The sequence below is a fragment of the Dermacentor silvarum genome, chromosome 8 (assembly GCF_013339745.2).
Source record: "Dermacentor silvarum isolate Dsil-2018 chromosome 8, BIME_Dsil_1.4, whole genome shotgun sequence".
Lineage (NCBI taxonomy): Eukaryota > Metazoa > Arthropoda > Arachnida > Ixodida > Ixodidae > Dermacentor > Dermacentor silvarum.
Window position 1 is genome coordinate 178137307 of NC_051161.1, and position 17577 is coordinate 178154883.

A 17577-nucleotide genomic window follows, 5' to 3' on the forward strand; every position below is an offset into this window, starting at 1 on the left:
TCAAGAATTTGGTTATATTAAAAAAGGAAAAAGCAGGTGGCTGCGTTCTTCGGCTTATTTCTGGGGAAGTAAACAACATAAATTATTCTCGAGTCTGATTTCCGAGCAAGACATGTTATCCTTATCCTATATTTCTTGCGTAAATGTAATGCCGTTCCCAAATGTATGACCGCTCATGCTCTGCAGCTTGTATATTATAAACGGCTGCGTTCAGTTATCCGGTGCACTATCATAACGACCATAATGAAACAATTGAAGGAACGGCATGTCCCACATACACGTAGAGATATGTGCAGATCTGTTGCGTTCGTTGAAGAAGATAAGTGTGGTACCACATAGGGCACTCAGTCTTAATGGGTTGCAAACATGGTGAGACTGTCAAAAATTCTTGTCTGAATCAAGTTAGCAGATTTACAGGCTGCCCCAAAACTATATTGAATGAGAGCTAGGAACTTGTTGAGCAGGACTTATTAACACCCGTCCGTTAATTCTCTCAGGAACTGCGCCTCTGCGCAACAGCCACGACTCTCCGGCAGCAAAAATCATTCGGAATAACAGTCCTCACTTGCATGCAGTCACTCACCTTTGACACTTCAATAGTGCTGTTATGCGTTAAATTCGAACGGGAACGACTATTCGGCGTCGTACAGTATATCAATAACACACACACGCACGCACACACACACGCACACACACACACGCGCGCGCGCGCACATATATAAGGTGGTTTTGCCTGCTAGGAATATTATTTCTGCGAATGAGAGTTTTATTTCCAGTATCCACTTATAAGTGTGTTGTTACTGCAAACACGTGCGCTTATTCCCAGTCGGGAGTTCTCACTTTTTCAATTATTGCATTTAGAATATTTGTTATTTTTTCCATTACATATATATATCGTAAATATATATATGTCTATGTACCCTTTGATTTATAATTACCTAGAAATACATTGGTCATTGGCAATCAGATGGCCAGGGAAATTTTTGAGGCCTTTTCAAAGTGTCAGTTAGGAACACGGTGGAAGTGGTTAGGAGCCACCTGTGTAAGTGCCCCATCAATAGCTCTTTGCGATAAGGAACTTAAGTTCCTCAGGAGTTAATTCAGTTTGGCCTGTGTCCACCATGTGTATTGGTAAAATTTGTATTTTTTTTGTGTTATTGAGGCATGCGCAGCAGGAGTTGACTGACGATGACTCGCCTTCCCTTTCCCCCTTTTTTCTCTTTCTGCCCGTTGGGAATTGTATAAATTTGCGCAGGCTTCAATAAAGGTGTTGTTTGCAGTCAGCGCTCGTCCTGTGTTCTCTCTTGTCCGTGTTTTTTGGCGCTGTTTTAAATATGAATGATCCGTACCAACTAGCTCGCACCCAAACCCTTCTGAGTCATTCTTCGCGCCACACAGTTAATAAACCTGGTTTATTTCACTCTAATATTGTTTTCTTCGATCATTGTCCCTGATCAATAACCACCAACCAGAAGTGCGTGTAAAATGACACGATATCAATAATAAAATTTTCTTACGTAGCCTTCATGGTGCGGATATACCAGTTACTTTTAGAGGACAGTGGTGAAAACAACAGTTCACCTGGCTAAAACTACATTTTTCACCGGCCTTCAAGAGTCATGGGCGCACCGAAGCAACTAAAACATTTAAAAAATGTCCTGCACAGAGGTTCTGCGAGAAAAACTGGGCGTCCGCCAGCGTCCGCGTAGCGAACGCGCGCGCGCTAGCAGACGACGCGCTTGACAACGACAGCAAAATTGAAGACGTCGCGTAGTATAATCCACGCCTCAAATATATATGTTTGGCAAAATGGTGTAAACATAAATTTGCAGTTGAAATAAAGCCCTATTTTAAGAGCGTACTATGCGCAATCGGCCTCGGCGCCCGCAGCGAAAGTACGTTGAATATGCCGCGGAGCGCGTCTCCGCCCCAATCCAGTTCGCTCGCAGCGCCCTCTCACTATTTTTCCAGTGTGTGCAAGTGTTATTATTATACTGTACGACGCCGGATAGTCATTTCCGTTAGAATGTAATGCAAAACAGCACTATTGAAATCCCAAAGGCTGCGTGCAAGTGAGGACTGTTATTCCGTTCGGCCCACTCGACTACAGTGTATTCTAGTACACTCTAACTCGACCATTGTCTAGTGTACTAGACAATGGTTGAGTGGGCCGAACGGCGCTCTGCCGCTGAGGCACCGCGTGTGGAAAAATTGTGCGAGGGCGCTGCGAGCGAACTGGATTGGGGCGGAGACGCGCTCCGCGGCATATTCAACGTACTTTCGCTGCGGGCGCCGAGGCCGATTGCGCATAGTACGCTCTTAAAATAGGGCTTTATTTCAACTTCAACTTTATGTTTAAACCATTTTGCCAAACATATATATTTGAGGCATATATTATACAACGCGATGTCTTCAATTTTGCTGTCGTTGTCAAGCGCGTCGTCTGCTAGCGAGCGCGCGTTCGCTAGGCGCACGCTGGCGCACGCCCAGTTTTTCTCCCAGAACCTCTGTGCAGTACATTGTTTTAATGTTTTAGTTGCTTTGGTGCGCCCATGGCTCTTGACGGATTGTGCCAAGTGTAGTTTAGCCACGTGAACTGCTGTTTTTACCACTGTCCTCTAAAAGTAACTGGTATCTCCGCACCATGAAGGCTTCGGAAGAAAATTTTATTATTGATATCGTGTCATTTTACACGCGCTTCTTGTTGGTGGATATTGATCAGGGACAATGATCGAAGAAAACAATATTAGAGTGAAATAAATCAGGTTTATTAAATGCGTGGCGCGAAGAATGACCAATGTATTTCTAGGTAATTAAATCGAACGGTACATAGGCATATATATTTACGATATATATATGTAAGGGAAAAAATAAATATTCTAAATACAATAATTGAAAAAGTGAGAACTCCCGACCGGAATAAGCGCACGTGTTTGCAGTAACAAACACACTTATTAGTGAATACTGGAAATAAAACTCTCATCCGCAGAAATAATACACACAGCAGGCAAACCATCTTATATATATATATATATATATATATATGTGTGTGTGTGTGTGTGTGTGTGTGTGGTGTGTGTGTGTGTGTGTGTGTGTGTGTGTGTGTGTGTGTGTGTGTGTGTGTGTGTGTGTGTGTGTGTGTGTGTGTGTGTGTGTGTGGTGTGTGTGTGTGTGTGTGTGTGTGGTGTGTGTGTGTGTGTGTGTGGTGTGTGTGTGTGTGTGTGTGTGTGTGTGTGTGTGTGTGGGTGTGTGTGTGTGTGTGTGTGTGTGTGTGTGTGTGTGTGTGTGTGTGTGTGTGGTGTGTGTGTGTGTGTGTGTGTGTGTGTGTGTGTGTGTGTGTGTGTGTGTGTGTGTGTGTGTGTGGTGTGTGTGTGTGTGTGTGTGTGTGTGTGTGTGTGTGTGGTGTGTGTGTGTGTGTGTGTGTGTGTGTGTGTGTGTGTGTGTGTGTGTGTGTGTGTGTGTGTGTGTGTGTGTGTGTGTGTGTGTGTGTGGTGTGTGTGTGTGTGTGTGTGTGTGTGTGTGTGTGTGTGTGTGTGTGTGTGTGTGTGTGTGTGTGTGTGTGTGTTGTGTGTGTGTGTGTGTGTGTGTGTGTGTGTGTGTGTGTGTGTGTGTGTGTGTGTGTGTGTGTGTGTGTGTGTGTGTGTGTGTGTGTGTGTGTGTGTGTGTGTGTGTGTGTGTGTGTGTGTGTGTGTGTGTGTGTGTGTGTGTGTGTGTGTGTGTGTGTGTGTGTGTGTGTGTGTGCAAGTGTTATTATTATACTGCGCGACGCCGAATAGTCATTTCCGTTAGAATGTAATGCAAAACAGCACTATTGAAATCCCAAAGGCTGCATGCAAGTGAGGACTGTTATTCCGAATGATTTGCTGCCGGAGAGTCGTGGCTGTTGCGCAGAGGCGCAGTTCCTGAGAGAATTAACGGACGGCCGGGTGTTAATAAGTCCTGATTAACAAGTTCCTAGCTCTCATTCAATATAAACGCCCCGTTTTGGGGCAGCCTGTAAATCTGCTAACTTGACTCAGGCAAGAATTTTTGACAGTCTCACCATGTTTGCAAACCATTAAAACTGAGTGCCCCATGGGGTACCACACTTATCTTCTTCAACGAACGCAACAGATCTGCACGTATCTCTATGTGTATGTGAGACATGTGGTTCCTTTAATTGTTTCATTATAGTCGTTATGATAGTGCACCGGATAAGTGAACGCAGCCGTTTATAATATAGAAGCTGCAGAGTTGAGCGCTCATACATTTGGGAATGGCATTACATTTACGCATGAAATATAGGATAAGCGTAACATGTTTTTCTCGGAAATCAGACTCGAGAATAATTTATGTTGTTTATACACCCCCAGAAATAAGCCGAAGAACGCAGCCACCTGCTTTTTTTCTTTTTTTAATATAAGCAAATTCTTGTGTTTTACGTGGCAAAACCACGATATGATTATGAGGCACCCGGTTGAGTTCTTGCTACCTGGGTTTCTTTAACGCGCACGTAAATAGAAGTACGCGAGTCTTTTTCCATTTCGTTCCCATCGAATTCCGCGGACTGGACTGAACCCGCGAGCTCCAGAATTAGCAGCGCAACGCCGTATCCACGATATAGGCACTAATTAGGCTACCGCGCAGACTTTCTTTCTTTCTTTTTCTTTTTTGAAGTATCAACTGGAAAAAAAATTCACGTACGGCTTACGGCGAAAGATTAGCATATAGAATGGCTAACTAAAACCGTTTTCGGCGCACGAGGTCCGACTGCAATAAATGACTCCGTACCGATTACTCCGCATTCTCTTACACGAAAAAGGCGGAAATTTGATTGGAATGTTGCACTGCAGTTTACTCTTTTTTTTATCTATACCAATGCTACCCGTAAATCTAAGTACAAGGCGCCGGATGGGTCAGCTATGCTTTACTTGTTTGAAGCGGCAAGCAGGAAGGTTACATATGTTACAATTGCTTCGTCTGCGTTTGGCAAGACCTACTGATAGAAAACTATATGCGCAACAATACACACGAGAGATACATACTGCTTGAAGAACGAGAACAATATTTTTTCTCCAAAGGGAACCGTACAATAACATAGTATAATGAAAGCCGACACTGCGGTCGCAATGCACGCGCTATCACCGAGCGGCATTAGAAAATAATAAAAAATAAATAAAGAAGAGAAAGGAAAGGAATTTATTCTTAAGGCATAAATACATGTGATATTCAATTATGAACCCCTTTTGATTGGTCTGAACGCAAATACCAGCGCGCGAAGTAGTATGAATGACCCCGCCGAGCAGTATCGCCAGCAGTTTCCAACGGCGCGACCTTGATGCGGCCCAATCCACTTCAACCGCGGCGCCGCCCCAGTATTTTTCCACGTAGGGCGCCTCACTGCAAAGCATGCGCCGCCCCAGCCGCTCGTCCCACTCGACCATATTCTAGTACACTCTACTAATATAAAGCAGCCGCGACTGTCGACAGCCCCAGTGTTGCCAGGTTTGGCTATATATATAGCCAAATTGGGCTACGGGAAAAAATTCTTTGGCGTCGACTTGGATGAGTTGGCTATGTGGCTATATTTGGGCTACTGAAAATTTGCGACTTGGCTGTATTTGGGCTATAAGTGGCACCCTAATCCGCGCTCCAGAAGTGGCTCTGATCGGGTAGAAGCAAATCTCGAAGGCTGTTTTTTAGCTGGCTGAACTGGCCGCGTGTCTGCGCATGCGTGCGTGCGCGATGCCTCCCAATCACATCGTGGTTTTGGCACATAAAACCCCAGAAATTATTAGAGTTTTAGAATAGGGGCCTCAAACGTTTTGCGGCCCCAAAGAAATAGCGTCGAAGCCACTGTGCATGCGCAAGACGCTAACTGTGCTTGAATATTGCGTCGGGCACGCTATTTCATCAATTTAGCGGCAGCCCCAAAAGCTGCCACAAAAACTTTTGTAAACAAACATGGCGGCGCCCATCGAAGCGACGACTCTAACTAGAGTGTACTAGAATATGGTCGAGTGGGACGAGCGGCTGGGGCGGCGCATGCTTTGCAGTGAGGCGGCGGACGTGGAAAAATACTGGGGCGGCGCTGCGGTCGAAGTGGATTGGGCCGCATCAAGGTCGCGCCGTTGGAAACTGCTGGCGATACTGCTCGGCAGGGTCAATCGCACTACTTCGCGCGCTGGTATTTGCGTTCAGACCGATCAAATCGGGTTCATAATTGCATATGACATGTATTTATGCCTTAAGAATAAATTCCTTTCCTTTCTCTTCTTTATTTATTTTTTTATTATTTTCTAATGCGGCTCGGTGATTGCACGTGCATTGCGGCCGCAGTGTCGACTTTCATTCTACTATATTATTGTACGGTTCCCTTTGGAGAAAAAATATTTTTATCGTTCTTCAAGCAGCATGTATATCTCGTGCGTATTGTTGCGCATATAGTTTTCTATCAGTAGGTCTGACGAAACGCAGACGAACCAACATATGTAACCTTCCTGCTTGCCGCTTCAAACAAGTAAAGCATATCTGCCCCATCCGGCGCCTTGTACTTAGATTTACGGGACTCATTGGTATAGATTTAAAAAAAAAGTAAACTGCAGTGCAACATTCCAATCAAGTCTCCGCCTTTCTCGCGTAACAGAATGCAAGCGGAGTAATTGGTACGTGGTCATAAATTTATTGCAGTCGGACCTCGCGCGCCGAGAACGGTTTTAGTTAGCCATTCTATATGCTAATCTTTGGCCGTAAGCCAAAGATTAACCGCAGCGATGGCCTAGCGATAGAGCATCCGCCTCGTATGCGGGAGGTACCGAGTTCAAATCCCGGTGCCGCCGGGAACCCACCGGTTTTTCTCATGGGTAGAGATGTCCCCTGGCCTGGTGCTCGGCTGTCGTGGGGGTCCACATCTCGAAAGAGGGCCCAATAAAGATTTCAGCTGTTGTCTCTGGGCGCCTCTTGTCCAACCACAGACGGCCTTGTAGACGAGCATCCGCCGCGGCTGTGGGAGGCAAGTGCTGCCGCCGGGTACCTACCGGTAAAATAGGTACAAGCGCGCTCCCGGCCTGGTGCTCGGCCATTATGGGACCTGAACGCTTGGAAAGGGGTGTTTGACCTCAACCCGAAGGTGCCCCCACCTCAATAGGTGCTTGGGGCGCCACATGGGAAATGACCGACATGGGAGCGGCCCAGACACCACTTGATTTCCGTGCTCACGTTGGTTTCGACGGGAATTCAGGGCGCAGGCTCCTTTCCCAAGCGTATCACCCCTGAAGGAAGCCGAACGCCAGGCCGGGGTACGCTTGTACCCTTTTGAACCAGTGGGTGACCGGCGGCGGTCGATACTTCAAAAAAGAAAAAAGAAAGAAAGCCTGCGCGGTAGCCTAATTAGTGCCTACATCGTGGATACGGCGTTGCGCTGCTAATTCGGGAGCTCGCGGTCTCAATCCAGGTCGCGAAATTCAATGGGAACGAAATGGAAAAAGACTCGTGTACTTCTATTTAGGTGCGCGTTGAAGAACCTCAGGTGGCAAAAACTAAACCGGGTGCCTCATAATCATATCGTGGTTTTGCCACGTAAAACCGAAGAATTTGCTTATATTAAAAAAAGAAAAAAGCAGGTGGCTGCGTTCTTCGGCTTATTTCTGGGGGTGTATAAACAACATAAATTATTCTCGAGCCTGATTTCCCAGAAAAACATGTTACGCTCAACCTATATTTAATGCGTAAATGTAATGCTGTTCCCAAATGTATGACCGCTCAACTCTGCAGCTTGTGAAACAAAGGAACGGCATGTCTCACATACAGGTAGAGATATGTGCAGATCTGTTGCGTTCGTTGCAAGAAGATAAGTGTAGTACCACATGGGGCACTCAGTTTTAATGGGCTGCAAACATGGTGAGACTGGACCTCCCGTCCGTTAATTCTCTCAGGAACTGCGCCTCTGCGCAACAGCCACGACTCTCCGGCAGCAAAATCATTCTGAATAACAGTCCTCACTTGCATGCAGTCACTTACCTTTGAGATTTCAATAGTGCTGGCATGCGCTACATTCGAACGGAAATGACTATTCGGCGTCGTACAGTATATCAATAACACACACACACACACACACACACACACACACACACACACGCACGCACGCACGCACGCACGCACGCACCCACACACGCGCGCGCACACACAACACACACACACACACATATATATATATATATATAACCATCTTATATATATATATATATATATATATATATATAAGATGGTTTTGCCTGTTATGAATATTATTTCTACGAACGAGAGTTTTATTTCCAGTATTCACTAATAAGTGTGTTTGTTACTGCAAACACGTGCGCTTATTCCCCGGCCGGGAGTTCACACTTTTTCAATTATTGCATTTATAATATTTGTTATTTTTCCCCTACATATTGTCACGTAGTAGTGACGCTGAAGAAAACAGTCGTAAAACTGTGTACGACGAAAATGGTTGTTTATTGGGCGAACCTGTGCCCACAAAAGCAAGGTACACTCAAAGCACAACGATAGCGGCGAACACAGTCGGCGATCGTCGAAAATCTGATCAGCGGCGAAGCGCGTCGGCTTTTATACCTGAATCATCGAAGGTTCCAGATTAATCCCTGATGCCCGCGTGTCTTCCAGAAAGTTCTAGAGAATTCGCGTCGGTCATACAATCAGATAACATAAGCGTCGGTGAAAACAGGCAACGGAAAGAAGCATCGATAACGTTCTAGAAACTTCCGATACAGGCGTGTCCTGCGCCGAGCGATAACGTTTAACATTTGTTAGCCGGTGGAAAGCGGCCACCGGTGAAAGATAAACATGTATACGTGTCAATACCCTCCCCTTAAAAAGCATCGTCCCGATGCTACAAACACGAAAGCGAAAACAAAACCATGCGTAATAAACAACAAACAAACAAAAAAAACAATAACAAAGTAACAAAGTACCTAAGGTCGTCAGCGGGCGTAGAAAGGCTTAAGACGCACCACATGGATGACTTCGGGTCGTGCCCGGCGCCGCTGTGATTGCGAAATGCCGTCTGGCACGACCTCATAGTCCAGTGCGCCAATACGTCGGATTATCTTATATGGTCCGAAATAGCGACGCAACAGTTTCTCGCTAAGTCCTCGTCGGCGAATCGGAGTCCTGACCCAAACACGGTCGCCGGGTTGGTACTCGACGTAGCGTCGTCGAAGATTGTAGTGTCGGCTGTCGGTCCTCTGCTGGTTCTTGATGCGCAGGCGGGCGAGCTGTCGACCTTCTTCGGCACGCTGCAAATAAGTGGCAACGTCGACATTTTCTTCGTCAGCGACGTCTGGTAGCATGGCGTCAAGCGTCGTTGCCGGGTTCCTTCCGTAGACCAGGTTGAACGGCGCCATGTGCGTCGTTTCTTGCACGGCCGTGTTGTATGCGAAGGTCACGTACGGAAGGATGGCATCCCACGTCTTGTGTTCGACGTCGACGTACATTGCCAGCATGTCAGCGATGGTCTTATTTAGGCGCTCGGTGAGGCCATTCGTCTGCGGGTGGTAGGCGGTGGTGCGGCGATGGCTTGTCTGGCTGTACCGCAGGATGGCTTGAGTTAGTTCTGCCGTAAAGGCCGTGCCTCTGTCGGTGATGAGGACTTCTGGGGCACCGTGACGCAGGAGGATGTTCTCAACGAAGAATCGGGCTACCTCGGCGGCACTGCCTTTGGGCAAGGCTTTTGTTTCGGCGTAGCGGGTGAGGTAGTCCGTAGCGACGACGATCCATTTATTCCCGGACGTCGACGTCGGAAAAGGCCCCAGTAAGTCCATCCCGATCTGCTGGAACGGTCGGCGAGGTGGCTCGATTGGCTGTAGAAGTCCGGCTGGCCTTGTCGGCGGTGTTTTGCGTCGCTGACAGTCTCGGCATGTCCTTAAGTAATGGGCGACGTCGGTAGAGAGGCGAGGCCAGTAGTATTGTTACGTAAAACGACACAAGGCGGGACTATTTACGCTGTATTTACACTACACAGACACAGTAGCCAAGATGGTGGACAGCCACCAGCACCCGACAGAACCGTCTTCTTTGTCGTCTGCCCCTGGCAGAATGTGTCCCTCGTAGCATTACTTCCGGCGGTAGAAGCGCCGTCTCGGCGCACTTCAAACATTGCCGTCAGAAGGAGGGTGGTATGCTTTCAGCCTGCTGACGTGAACTATGTCACTGGGAGCGATCGCAGGCGACAAAGTCGGAGAGACGGGAACAATCTCGTAGGTGACGTCCGTGACCTGGCGGATGATTCGGTAAGGACCCGTGTGCCGAGATAACAACTTCTCGGATAGGCCCACACGACGGAATGGACACCACAGGAGAACTAAGGCACCGGGTGAGAAGCGAACGTCATGATGCCGGCTGTCATAGAGGCGCTTTTGGGTTGCTTGCGAGGCCGACAGCCGAGAGCGGGCGATCTGACGCGCATGATCGGCACGAGCGATGGCATCACGTGCATATTCGCTAGGCGGCGCGGCAGCAGCCGGAAGAAGGGTGTCCATTGGTAACGTCGGTTCACGGCCAAAGAGCATATAAAAGGGTGAATAACCGGCGGTATCGTGACGCGATGAATTGTAGGCGAAGGTCACGTAAGGCAGCGCCAGGTCCCAGTCACGGTGGTCGGAGGAAACATACATTGAGAGCATGTCCGTGAGGGTGCGATTTAGGCGCTCGGTGAGGCCATTTGTTTGAGGATGGTAGGCGGTGGTCAACTTGTGCTGCGTTGAGGATGAGCGCAAAAGATCGTCGATTACTCGGGATAAAAATGCACGGCCTCGATCTGTGAGCAATTGGCTAGGGGCGCCATGGTGTAGAATAACATCGTGGAGCAAAAAATCGGCAACGTCAGTAGCAGTGCTGGTGGGGAGCGCTCGAGTGATTGCATACCTGGTCGCATAATCGATAGCAACGGCGACCCACTTGTTGCCGGATCTTGACTCAGGAAAAGGACCGAGAAGGTCTAAACCAACACGGAAGAATGGTTCGGTCGGGATGGAGAGTGGTTGAAGTAGACCAGCAGGGGGTGCAGCAGGATGTTTCCGACGTTGGCATTTATCGCAGGAGGTCACGTAACGTCGAACAGACCGGGCGAGACCGCGCCAAAAGAAGCGGCGCCGGGCACGGTCGTACTGCACGAGGTAACATGACGTCATGGATCGGCGTACGTAGGCCTTGTGCTAACTAGGTGGCGTTGGTTGTACGGACTGAAGAAGAACAGCGTGCCTACCAAGAACTGCGTGAACAGAAAAGGGAATGGGTGCGGCGGCGGCGGAAGGAGACCACCGACGATGAGCGGGCCGCGGACGCCAAGCGTAAGCGTGCTGCCCGCCAGGACAGCGAGGCGAGAGAGAGAGAGAGAGAAATAACATTTATTTCCACCAGTTAATTAATGCCGCAGAAGATGGTCTTCCTAAAAAATGCGAACCGTCGATGTGACCCCGATCCCACAAACTTGGAACGTTTCACCGGGGCAACCGTCAATCACCCCATACACAGCTTCGCTGGTCACCCACCTTTCTGCAGAGTGGATTGACTCTGAATATTTTCTATCCAAAGATTCGCAATTCAAACTCGCTCCGGTTGCATTGTTAAAATATAATATATCCTTATATAGATTTCAATAGAAAGAAGCAATAGTCAATGTTACGCAAGAAGAAGTAGTGACTGCCCAAGGCCCTGTATTTTTCCCCCCTAAGCGGTGGCCACTGTTCAGATTGCAATGGGAGCGTACTTACAGGCAGATTTGCCATTGCAGAAAATTTTATGGTAAACCTAGAGATGTTTTGACTTAGCAAGAAATACCTGAGGGAAAAACGTTCACTTGTGACATGAAATTTTTGTTAGCGCAGTTTTCACGGTTTCCTAAAATCTTTTGAAGAGTCTAAGTAATCTCGTTGAGCAATATATTCCACTTTACAAGAATGGAACCAATGATTTACAGTACCTCATAATGTAGGTGCTTCAAGGAAATTGCTATTTGTATAGTGATTCACTATTTTACTCTTTACTGGCACAATAGTTGCACTTGCATTTTCAGCACTTGTATTGTAACTAACACAATATTTCACTTTAGTGTGACTGTCGCAAGCCATAAAAGTACCTGCTAGCTGTACATGATATTATTTCACACTGAATTATATTATAGCAACATTTAAGCAAGTTTAGTTAATTGCAGCCGCCTTTGAAGGCTGTTTCAATGGCATAGCTCTCGTCTTAGCCAACTGAATAGTGGCTGCTTGCCCACAAAAAAGTAACAGTATTGCTTTTGTACTGATGATGGGTAGGGTTTGCTAGGCCAGAAAACATTTACTGCCACCGTGCTTCTAGTTAAGCAGGACAGGCAGGGAAATTGACGCAGTGATATGTTGCTATCAAAACATGGGCGCACACTTATATGCATATCTCTGTCAATTTGCGCCATTCTTATAATAGTCACGTTTTGTAAACAAACCCAGCCAGAAATACGTATATGACTGCGTGAAAGCTGGCCAACAGCAGGCGCTGGAAAACACCAGTGATGACCGCGTGCGAGTGACAGCGCTATGGTGAGCCCGAGGTCAGGAACACTGAGCCCCAAGAGCTCAAGAGAGATATGAAAACAGATGACAGGAGGCGAGGATAACCACAAGAGATCCGGTTTGAAAACATCCAAAACGCAGTGGCCCAAGCCAACCTGCAGATCCTATAAAGCGAAATCTTCTACTAAGATGGATAGGAAGCATTTGCATTTTGACTGAAAATCTCGCTTCGTACGACATGACGAGTCGTGTATTTTCGAGGACCATCGTCATCGTGTTTGCGTACGTTATGTACTAAAGAAATATCGTATCATTCAATGAAAATCAAAATCAAATATGCGCTCTGTCATAGCCTCGGGGATAAATTGAGCTCAGAAACGTCAAAAATATATGCAGAAGTTATAACTCAATTTTCCACAAACCGAAGATTCGAGTTTTCTCCCTATAGCGCACTTACGGAAGAAATTTTAACTTTTCTCATTCTGCACTATTGTGTGAAGAGGCTGATCGCCTCGCTTCAAGCTGTGCCCACCATGAATGTGACTGCCCTGACATTTCGTGCACGTTTGAAAATGCAAGTCTCCTAATACGCCGACACCTCCTAAAGCAGCACCCGGACCGGCGTGTTGCAGACGGATCGTTCCCTCCCCGCATTCGTGGTCGAGGCTTGCCCCGTCGTGCTACACTGTTATACAAGTTAAGGGTTGGGTCTGTGTTGGTGCGCGAACGCCTATACCGACAAAGACGTGTGTACAGCCCGTCGTGTACGTTTTGTGGCTCCTGTGAGACACTTGAGCATCTAGTTTTAGAGTGTCCCGCATTCGTTGTGCAGCGCCCATTACTAATTAAGGAGTATAGACTTATGGGGCTGCAATGTGCGACCCTTGACGATTGCCTTTTTTCCAAGGGGGAGCGCTGCAAGACATGACCAGGCCCATCGAGCCCCGCTAAGTTTTCTGAAGGACACTGACTTGGCCTCCCGTTTATAGACATTATTTGTGTTTTTGTTTTGTTTTGTTTTGTGTTTGTTTTGTTTTGTTTTGTTCTGTCTGTGTCTCCGTCATTTCTTTATTTCCTCTTTTCTTTTCTCATATTTTCATTTCCTCTATTCCCTCCTCCTATAGGAGTAGGCAGGCGTTGTGCCCCTTTCGGTGGCAGTTGTCAGCTTGCTGCCTCCTTAATCCCTTTGTGTCCTTGTGTGTATATGTGTACAAATCAAATAATAATAATAATTCAACCGCACGGGGAGCATGTCTTCATGCCACCCGCTAAGAAGTAGTTTGGATGTTCTTGTTCATCCCGGTACTTGACTCAGGCATGTCGACTGCACAATTATTGATTGCCTTTAGCAATCATCGAATTTTCCGCACTTATGGTGATTGTATGGACCAGATACTCGAATAGGTCCTATGCCAATCTATATTGCTTGCGCGTTTTATTCTTAAATGCGGATCGAAAATCGTTAGAAAGTACTTATTCGTGATGTAGTTGCACACCCTTGAGCGCAAACCCTTGCCGAACATCTCTCTATCACTGCAGCATGGACAGCCTCTCAAAGTAGAGAAAAATGTTGAACTTTTGCTTCCGAGTGATAATGAATTAGGAAGATTACTATCATTCTACCTTGTTTGCTGCTGCTTCTCAAACTGCGAGCCATTGTGCATCCAAGCACTCATATTATTCACTCACACTGTTTACAGCACGTGCAAGCCGTGGCTCTGTCTGTGAGGAGGAACAAGCACGTGTACACTATGGCTCTCGACAAAAGGCCGCATAAGGACCAACATGCATCCCGGTAAACGTGACTTCTCGTGCGGAAGGGAGTTTTACTCAGTGAACCACCGAACAAGGCCATATTTTCATGCACTGCAGCTCTTTTCCTATCAATAAAATAATGTCAAAACCAGCAGCGTTAGAGCTGTAGAAAGGCTGCTCACAGAGCGGCATACTTTCTGGCTTTGTGCGCGAGAAAGAAAAACAAAGGAAGAACTACAGTGTACTAGAAGTAGGAAGAACCGAACGCGGAAGCCGAAACTCCGGGTCACAAAAATTAGGGCTTTGCACGGACGCAAATAAACTTGCCCCCGGCTTGATTCGAACGAAGCGAAATCTGGGTCAGCGGTAAACCAGCATTTTTTTACGCCGTGGCGTTGATAGCTGCCTCTATGTCAGGACGGGAACGAGAAGCCGCGTACTAACCAGTTGATCCGGAGAACAAATAAGCCACTGAGTGATCTCGAAAGAAATCACGCGACGGAAAGAGCTAATGAGCTCTTGGCATCTGGTCACGGGAAGCGAAGCGCTCGAGACCACGTGGCTTTTTTATTCGTCCTCCGCAGCATGCAGACGTTTAATGGTTTGCACGTGTGCTCTGTATTTTGAGTAAACAGTACAGCAAGAAGCTATCAGCAAGATATACAAACCCGTCATGCCTTCTGATGACGTAGGCACTGTGAATAGCCGAGGACATGCTCCTTTTTTTAGCCTCGAAACTGACTTTAGTGCTGATCCTTTCCTTTCGCTTTTGTTGTCGTTGAGAGCAAGCCATATGCAGTGTTGCGACTTTCTATGTGTTTATTTTATAAATGCGTTGACAGCAGGGCAAAAGACGCTCGGGTGGATTAGCGGCGTCCTTGGAACCGGCTGGGCTAAGAGATTAGGAGGATACAGTATTCAGGGGAAGGCTGAATTCTGCCGCCCTTCAGTTCCTGAACTCCGCTTGACCGATACAGACGAACGCGATTGCGAATAGCAAGTGGCGCTGTCGATGCTCAGCGCAGTGGCCGAACCCGCGTGCGTGAGCCACTCATAGTTTTTGTCGTTTACAAGCGTTGCTTCACTTCCCAGGCTGAGTGATATAATAAGATAAAGATATAAGAAATTAAATAGGACCATAGTGAGCACACGAAGGGAAAGTAAATAACTGTACTAATCTAGATGAACGCCGAGAAGTTCGAGCAATTGTGTCGAACAGAGAACATGATATGACTTGGGCAGATATGTCAGAGCTTCCGTAGAACGAAGAAAAAAATTAGGGGCAGCTTCATACTAAGTGGTGCCAAGACTGGGCAAACAGCGAAGCGGGTGCCCTAGCTTTAACTTCGCGTTCCTTTGCTTAACTTGGATCGGCTTGGCTGGTTCTTAGCTTTAGCTTGCTTAACTTGGTTTGGTTTGGCTGGTGCCTAGCTTTGTATTTTCTTGACTTGGTTTGGCTTCGCTGGTTCTTAGCCAAACTTAGCCGACCCCGAGTATCGTCCCGATACTCGGGGTCGGCGCGCAGTCAGGCGCAGTCTTCCAAAGGCCACTTTATAGTCCGACTTAGCGTTCACGTGCAAGCGCGCTCGGCACGGGGACGCCACGCCAGCCAATGCGCAGCACCATAGCTATAGCGCGAGGCGTGACCGACGTATCCGGCGTTCGTCGGCGTGCCCCGGCTGCAACCGGCGTCGATGCGACATGCTGCATTTCGCGTGGGCCTCGTCACCCAGAATGGACCGCATCCGCGTCTCGTCGAGCAAGATGGGCTGCTTGATACTAGTGGTGGCACGTGCAGTGAGTTCGCAGTTTCGTATCCTCTTGAAACTCCTAGTTTCGTATAAAATTCGCATGCATCTAGGCAGCGCGGCGCGGCATACACGGTGAACTATAGAGGTGTCGGTTTTCGCGCCTTCCATAATCATGGCTATCCACCAGCCATATCTTTCTCGACGAGACGCGGATGCGGTGCATTCTGGGTGACAAGGCTGGCGCGAAATGCAGCATGTCGCATCTCGACGCCGGCCGCAGCCGGGGAACGCCGACGACCGTCGTATACGTCGGCCGTGCATGGCGCTGTGGCGAGGGTAACCTGGGAGAGGGTGGTAACCTCGACCGAGTGATGACGCCACGTGCGTTGCCTCGCAACGCCTCACACCAGCTGTGCGAGGCGTTGCTAGGTAACGCGCAGGCACGTCATCACCAGGCGCAGTTTCGACTACGCAGCCTAACCAAGAGCTCAAGCAGCTCTACTGTTAAAAATTGGCTGAGGTTTAGCTCTTGTAAACCTAGTTATAACGAACGTAAGATCTGTTTGGTTTGGTTTAGCAAAGACTATTGTTTTCACTAATGCATGCTTCCGTGCTTTGTAAGCTTCTCTATAACGTGCTAATCTGGCCTGCCTTTGCTCTGGTGTTTCAGCAGCCAACTTATCCTTTGCTTGAGATTTCGCAGCGTGCTGTTTAGCTGTATCTATTGGATGATTGGATTCAGCCGGTCACTTGCGTTGAAGCGCACGTACAGAAGGCCCAGCCGGCGCGCCATTCATGGCGAGACTAAGCGATCAAGCGCCGGCGAAGCAGCCGTTAATCCCTCGCTTAGTCACGTGGTACCGCAGCAACAAGGCGCCGAGCAAGCGCAGCTGCGACGCCTCTCCGCAGCTAATCACGTGGCGTACGTGACCTCACACCTTCCACACGTGCGCTCTGGCGGCTCAAGGTCATTGCGACGCGATGAATGACCACGCGAAACATGGCGTAGTACAGCTTTCGCTCTAAAAGAGGACTTAAGACGCGCAGATGCGCACCACTTAAGTCACACCCCACCTCTTCAAAACTGATCCGACACAATATAATGTTTTTACATAGGCAACAACCTTACACTTCAAGTTTTAAGCCTCAAAGCCCCAATAAATGGTTGGCAGGGCCGTTACTGTTGGAGGACGCAGGTCTTGTCTATGTACTGCATATATGAAATGACATTACTTAAAGCTAGTTTGGTGCTTTTGTGAGCATCATAACAATAACTTGTGAGCTCATAACAATAATAAAAAGGCGGTGTTTGAGATCATAAAGTCTTTGAATAGTACGAAAACGACATTTGTTGGTTCAGCCACTGCATTTACGGCTCAGCAGGAGGAGCAAAAGGTTTCAAGCTATATATTGAGCATATTGAGGCCTCATTGTTTGATGTCCTTTGAATAACTAAAGCTTCTTCTTCTTCTTTCTGGGGTTTTACGTGCCAAAACCAGTTCTGGTTATCAGGCACGCCGTAGTGGAGGGCTCCGGATTAA

The 17577-nt window shown here is 47.6% G+C and overlaps 1 protein-coding gene across 4 annotated transcripts in view; it reads right to left on the reverse strand.

Moving 5' to 3' along the window:
- The window catches only part of LOC119462597 (solute carrier family 41 member 1), a 540896-nt gene that overhangs the window by 69506 nt on the left and 453813 nt on the right, over nt 1–17577 (reverse strand). The window lies entirely within an intron of this gene.